The sequence below is a fragment of the Chrysochloris asiatica genome, unplaced genomic scaffold (assembly GCF_000296735.1).
Source record: "Chrysochloris asiatica unplaced genomic scaffold, ChrAsi1.0 scaffold00090, whole genome shotgun sequence".
Lineage (NCBI taxonomy): Eukaryota > Metazoa > Chordata > Mammalia > Afrosoricida > Chrysochloridae > Chrysochloris > Chrysochloris asiatica.
The window spans coordinates 104810-110085 of NW_006408608.1; the positions used below are offsets into that span (position 1 = coordinate 104810).

Here is a 5276-nt window from a genome sequence, read left to right on the forward strand (position 1 = left end):
TTGACAGAGGGGCATCCCATGGCCTCAGAGCAAGTCCAGGCAAAGCAATGCCCTTCCCTTAGAGTATGTATGCTGTTCCTTGCAGTTTGGCCCATGCTTACAGGGCAGGGAAGGATGGGAGAGCAGGGGCTCAGAGCCCCTGCTTTTTATGTTCATTTGTTTGTTTGTTTTAAGTTTTTATTGTGAACTGAGCAATCATTTACATGGGAGAACATCAGTGTTACACTCATCATTTCATTGCAATGATTACAATCCCCTCCGTGCATCACCATTCAACAGTATTTGCTTCTAGTCCCTGTTTTGTTTCAGGATTGCTTTGAATAGGGACAATCACTGGTAGCACTGAGGAGTCCCGGAGGGCAGAAGGAGGGGAGCAGAGGTTCTTAATCCTGAATTTAAATTTTAAAAAGAAGGGCAAAAAAACCAATTCTGACTCATGGCAACCCCATATGTTCTAGAACAAAACTGTGTTCCATAGGCTTTTCTTGGCTGTAATCTCTATGGAAATGAATCACCTGGACTTTCTGCCTCCTTACCACTGGGTGGCTTCTAACCAACCTCCAGATTAGCAGGCAAGCATAAACTGTTTGTGCCACCCAGGAAACTAGTTAGTGCCTATCACAATCCAGAACAAATCCGGCCAGTGTGTCAGGGCCAGACCAGGATTTACAATTGGTTAACAATTAGGGGAAGGAAGGAGCTTCTGAAGTAAAGAAACCCTAAAACCCTCCTTCCCTGCCTCCCAGTAAAGAGCTACCTCTGACCTACTCATTGTTCCAAATGCTTTTACATTTATTAATTTAATTGATCCTTATAACAACCCCAGGAGATACACTATGGTTTCCCCCACATGACAGATGAAGAAACTGAGGCACACAGAGAAGTTTCATTTACACAATGAGTAAACAGGAAAATGGAAGTGTTAACCACCTGTAAAGATGAAAGGAGACAGAGAGGAGGAAGAAGCAAGAAACAGAATGAGAAGGTATACAGGAAACTCAGGAAACAGTCCCAGGTTCCTCACCCAGCCCACATCCAGTCTGGAGTGAGGATGAGGGGTCTGGGGCTCTTTCCTGCCCCTGTCCCTGCCCCATGAACTGGATCCCTTACTCCTGTTTGAGGCTCAGCCACTGCCTGGGTTGACAGCTTTGGCACTTAGAGGACCAGAGTTCAAATCCCAACTCCCAACTCTTCAACAGACAAAGCACGTGGCTGTGGGCAGATCTGGGTAGTCCAAGCCTCAGTGAAAGTATCATATTATCACTCCTCATAAGGTGATTCTGAGGCTTCATGAGATTGTCCTCAGCACAAGCTTTCTAACCAGCCCCACCGCTCACTCTCAAATTTGGGTCCTTCAGGCCCTCAACTTCCTGACACATTCTGAAATTGGTGCCCACACCACAGGAAGTCCCCAGGGGGCAACACTGGCTCACTCATTTCAGCACTGTGGAAACTGAGGCACACAGAGAGGAAAGAGCAGTGAATAAACACAGGCAGGGCAGGAAGGTGAATTCAGGCCCTTTGGGCCATCCCTACCAGAACTGAGCATCTTCCCTGAAATACCTGCTAAGAACTCGATTACTTAGGCCGCAGTCCTGAACACACTGACCTCCCCAGGTCTGGGCATAGCCCAGGCATCTGTATCCTCTCCCTACATGATTCTGAGGGCCAGTCAAGTCAGGAGGCTTGCACACCTCAAACCTTACCAGCAAAACCACCACTGCTGACCAGCCGGCCACCCAGCCCCTCCAACTAGATTCCAGTGCCTGGAAATCTGATCCTAAATTCACTGAAGGGGCCAAGATTTCAAGGAACACCACTTCTCAGACCCTAAACCAAACCATACTTGTTATCATCAGTCCCAACCCCATTCACTGTGAAAATCTTCAAAGAATAAAGAGTCAATTTTGCACAAGTGAAAAAACCTTCCCATTTCCTCTTTTGGGTAAATCTGAATACTTAAGGTCTGATGCACAAACAGACCTATCACAAATCCCTACAATCACTTACTAATATATTCTACACATATGTACACAAGCATATGTGTATATTGTTAAGTGCCTGTATAGAGTTTCCTTGGAGCCACTGGTGGGTTTTAATTAGTGCTTATAACGTATTGATTACAAATCGGGCTGTGAACCGCGAGGTCAGCAGTTCGAAACTACCAGCTGTTCCACGGGAGAAAGATGAGGCTTTCTGCTCCCATAAAGATTTACAGCCTTGGGACACCCAGTACAGAGTCGCTGTGAGTCGCAACCAACTCCACGGCACATAACAACAAAAACATCCTAACACACCTATATTGTTATTGTTGTTAAGTGTCTTCTAGTAGGTTCTGATTCATAGTGACCCTGTACAGGGTTTCAGAGGAGTGGCTGGTGAATTTGAACTGCGACCTTTCAGTTCAAACCAACCTCACAATCCAGTGTATTAACCTGCATTGCCACACCAGGACTCCAACAGGCCTATATACACACATAGAAAACATGCCTACATACATTCTCAACATACACACACACCAATCTTTGCAGTTACTGCTCCCAGCAACCAGCCCAGCTGGGGAGCAGTTGGAGAGAGAAGAGCCAGACACGAACGAACCCCTTGGTAGCCAGCCAGGTCCCTCTCCACTTCAGACTTCCTTCCAATGTCTTACCTGTGCACTCAGCTTCCAGGTAACATTGTAATACACACAGTAAGTATGTGGAGTTTGTGGTCTGTTGTTTTTCAAACTTCTCAGATGAGACACTCCCCATTCTTTATGCCTTCTCTTCCTGGCCCCGTTCCCCACCCCACACACACATGAAGGGCAAGATTTGGGTCTCCTCTGGCCACAACTGATTGTGAATAACTGTATTCCAATCCTAGCTCAGCCACTTTCACCTTTCTGTGCCTCAATGTCCTTATCTGAAATGTGGGGCCAGTGATGCCTACTTTAAAGGGCAATCATGAGAATCACCTTGCAGAGGGCAAGGGAACTTCAGGAGGGTGTGTGTGTCCAGAGCAAAGCCTCAGTAATGTTACCCAGGCCTCTAATCCCACAATCTCCTCCTAGCCGTCCCTCCCTTGGATCCTAGTGGGTCCAAAAGAATATCTACATTTGGGGTTGCATCGGCCCCATGAAACTGTATTTAGGGGAGACCTCAAGGTAAAAATCAAACAAATTCAATGATGCCAGGGAAAGGGTTTTTATAAATTGTGGAGTGTTGTTGTTCAACATTGTCAGTGTGTGCCAGGGTGGGATCTGAGAGGAAGACCCCACTCGGACCCTAACCTTAATCACTGTGAGGAAAAGGGTTTGAAAGAACCAACTTGGGGACAACAGGCTCTGCCCATTACCAGGCTGTGCAACACTGCCAGTGTGGCAGGGCGCAAAGGGTGTGGCATTTGGGGCCACAGCCCTAGGCTCAGGGATCAGGGAGGGTGGGGCAAGGGCTGTAGGTCTTGGAATGAGTACAGGGACTTCCTTGAACGGTGCAACTGAAAATGTTGCTCAGTTTGGGGGCAAGGCAGAGCCACACAGATCCACTCAGTGGGTTTCCCTGGGCCTGCGCATCCACAACCCACTGTGTGCCCAAGAGGCAGATAGTCTAAGGGCCACTCGCTTCATCTCATGTTTGTTTCCTGTAAAATGAGGAGTGCCCATTTTCACACATTCTCTTAGAAAGAGTCTGCCTCCAACATGTTGCTAAGGCAGCTACCTTCCTTCCAAGTTGGGCAGAGCTTGAACGAACTGTCCTGTTCAGAGGGTGGGCACAGGGCCACACAGGGCCAAGCCCATATCACTCCACCTGAATGTCTATGCCAGCTAGGGCCACCCTCTAGTCCTGGCTACCTCTCAGTCCCCCTCCCACCACCACCAACCGGGGCCATGGCCCTCCTACCAGCAGACCAAAAACAGTCTCTAAAATAAATCCCCACTAATGAGCCACAGGGCCTGCGAACATCTGCTCAGCAGAAGTCCTGCTGTAGCTCCCCACCCTCCGACCTCGGGGTGGTGGGGGTGAGGAGAGGGAACTGAAGTCCCACTTTAAAATAAGAAGGCTAATGCAAAGCACCCACTCTACCCTTTAGCGGCTACCCCAGACCCTGCAGAGAGAGTCCCGATTGCAAGAATGGTTGAGGAGGGGTGGAGGTGTGGGTCACCCAGCAAATGCTCCAGCCTCCGCCTTCTCTTTGGCCTCAACTATAAGCAAACCACGCCCAAGCTAACTCCAGCATCTGGGAGAGTTCCAGGGAGCTGGGGGTTTCGAAGGTTACAAAGCAGTGGGGCTCGTTGTGGACAAATTGCTTCTCCACCCCCAGGTCCGCCCATGCCCAGTCTTTGGCCTCCAGCCCTGACCTCTGTTTTCCTGGGGTTCCTATAGTTACAGGCTGGCGGCCTCCAGCTGCGGGAGGACCTCAGCAAGCCTGCAAACGTGCCCTTCTCCCCTGATGCCCGCCAACCCCACGGTCCCTCCAGGGCAAGCAGCTGCCCCCTTTGCTGGGGCTTGTAAAATACCAGAATGGCCCCGCCAACGGGGGGGGGGGCAGGCAGGTGGCCGGCAGCAGGGCCCTGTTGTCCAGACAGTCTCGCGGGGGTGGGGTGGAATTCTTTAAGCAAACTGCGCCCCCGGAAGAGCTGCTTCCCCCTGACCCAGACTGGTAGCTCTTCGGACGATCCAGGCCTAGCCCAAGGTGCAGGCTGGAGTTAGTGGAATGGTCTCGCTTCTTTCCCTCGAGCTTGGAGACTATTAATGGATCCAACCCGGATCCCCAACACCAGGGGGATTGCCTGAACTGCAGGCTGAGAGGCCAAGGAGATGCACAGACTCAAAGCGAGGCTCCCACAGATGGGCAGAGCGGAGGAACGGAGAGAAAAGGAGAGAAAACAAAAACGGCAGAGACAACTCTGGGACGCAGTAAACGGAGCAGAAAGAAGAAACAGAAAAAAAAGAGGCAGACCCAGGGAAGGAGAGAGACGGAAATAGAGATGGAGCGGCACAGACAGACTGGGAGACAGAAAGAGACAACAGAATAGAAGAGAAAGGAGGAGGAACGCACAGACCAGAGAGGCTCGAGGGCAGAGCGGGCTCCCGGACAGTTCAGAGAGGCACGCGCGCCCAGCGACCGAGCCTCTCCTCCGGGTGTTGGCGCCCGCGCTGCCCGACCCGACAGACTTTCGCCCGAGTAATGCAATTCTTTCCCGCTGTTCTCTTTGGGCCACGGAAACTCTTATTAAGAAATGGAAACCCGAGGCACTCTGGGGACTGGCTCAGGACGCAACGGTGCCCCCCCCC

General features: G+C 50.7%; 1 protein-coding gene and 1 pseudogene across 1 annotated transcript in view; both read right to left on the minus strand.

Moving 5' to 3' along the window:
* NBL1 (neuroblastoma 1, DAN family BMP antagonist) overlaps positions 1-4494 on the minus strand; it is a 10703-nt gene extending 6209 nt beyond the window's left edge. Inside the window, exon 1 of the mRNA XM_006866319.1 lies at positions 4340-4494. The gene's annotated coding sequence lies outside the window, so the exon portion shown is untranslated. The remainder of the gene's footprint in view (positions 1-4339) is intronic.
* Positions 3878-5276, minus strand: part of LOC102841742 — a 2408-nt pseudogene continuing 1009 nt past the window's right edge.